The following is a 1,786-nucleotide window of genomic DNA, read 5'->3' as shown; positions in this document are numbered from 1 at the left end:
AGAGTGTATGTGGGGGAGGGGGGGATAGATCAGAGGTTGGGACTGCTGCATTTTTGGGGGAACTTTAAAGCGCTTCCCACTGCAGGGAAGCGTAACAACAAACCAAATCAGGATCCCCAAAAAGAGAGAAAGAAATGCAGCTTTGAAAAAGATGTAAAACCATCTAAATTTTGGTGCCCGAATATTATCTTTTGTGCTAACAGACCCTCTAGCAGTTATTAAAGCACGGGTCCAAAATGCCTGGACATTAGGAGATAGTTACTGAAAATAGCCTAGGTTTCCCTCCACCGGGTGTGTGTGTTTAATGTGTGTGTGTGTGTGTGTGTGTGTATGTATGTGTGCTCTTTGCTAGTGTGTGTATATGTGTATATATATGTATGTGTGCTCTTTGCTTGTGTGTGAGAGAGAGAGCAAGAGAGCGAGCGTGTGTGTTCATCGCTATTGTTGTTCAGGATTTGGTTGGTACTGTTTCTCCCCCTGATTTTATTTTCAGGTCGATGCCGTTCCTTTCTGGCTATAGCATTTTTTGGAGGTACAAATAGGCAGCAGCTTCCAGTAGGAAACATCCTTGGATACTGCAGAGGAAAATATGAACTAAACCAAAACGAAAAAAAAAGTCCTTAGCCTGATCCAAAATTGGGTTTTGATTAGGAAATAATTAAAAGATATTGGCAGGTTAAAAGAGGTCGGCTGGGGTGGGGGGAGGGGAGGGGGAATATCCTGCATAGGAATTTTGCCATAAGACCAATCAATGCTCAGCCTTGCTAGGTCGAGAGCATTTCGGCCGCGAGCTCTCTTCGCCAAGCGATGTCTGCAGCATTTTGGAAGAGCTAAATCGCTCTCTCCCCCTCTATATATAAAGAAAAAACGTGGCTTTTTCGATTTACACACAAAAAAAAAAAAAAAAAAAAAAATGGATGTGACCTTTGGAAGCTGTGGGTGGAATTTGCAAAAGGCTAAATGGTTGCTGGACCCTTTGGAAAGGCGGTTTTCTGAGGCGATCCTGAGAGCTAGGTTTGCTTTGGCGTTGTGCTGTCTATATGGCAGGAGCGGTCACTCCCACTCCGGCCCGATCTAAAACCCCAGATCGCTGCTCTCCCGGGGTGGGGATGGAAACGACGGCGGGGGTGTGTGTGTGTGTGTGTGTGTGTGTGTGTGTGTGTTATCTTGGGATCTTCAGCATTGTTGCTGGAGGCAGAGAAGGTCCCGGGACTGGGCAGTGGCGCATCGGCGGTAGGGATTGCTCCTGTCCAGCTGTCTCGGGCTAGCCCGTGCCCCTCCTGCGGGGTACGTGTGCCGGGAAGGGGCTGGGGGCGAAAGCTGGAGAGGCCGGGACAAGGCTGGAAGGAGACAAGCAGCAGGAAGGTGGGCAGGGAAGGAGCGATCCCCCCTGCCTGGGGCACACGAGAAAATCCCCGCTTCCCTCCTGGGGAGACACGCGTGCGCAGGCCTAGGGCACGAGGCTCCGGGGGCAGCTTGCTCCAGGCCGGATCCTAAATGCGGGACTGGGGTTGCACCCTTGGGTTTGCTGCTTTTTGGAGTGGGGGGATTGGGCTGCCCCATGCCCCTCGTGCGTCTTTGCCTTGTTGCGCCTCAATGTCTGGAGCCCCCGATGTGCGGGCAGGAGCTGGGGGAGGGAGAGGAGGGAGGTGGGTCCTAAGCCAGGTTAGTGATGAAGCAAATGGGGAGGGGGAGACAGCCCTGGGATCGGGGCGTTTTTTGCTGGGCAAGGGGAGCGCCTGCAACCAGCCCCAGACGCGTTTGCAGGGATCTCCGGGTAGGACCC

General features: G+C 52.2%; 1 protein-coding gene across 1 annotated transcript in view; it reads left to right on the top strand.

Moving 5' to 3' along the window:
* NRN1 (neuritin 1) overlaps positions 1-1,786 on the top strand; it is a 10,131-nt gene that overhangs the window by 735 nt on the left and 7,610 nt on the right. The gene's annotated exons all lie outside the window — the stretch shown is intronic.

This window comes from Alligator sinensis, unplaced genomic scaffold (assembly GCF_000455745.1).
Source record: "Alligator sinensis unplaced genomic scaffold, ASM45574v1 scaffold220_1, whole genome shotgun sequence".
NCBI lineage: Eukaryota > Metazoa > Chordata > Crocodylia > Alligatoridae > Alligator > Alligator sinensis.
Note: the sequence above shows the minus strand (reverse complement) of the source record. Positions and strands in the feature narration are given on the sequence as shown.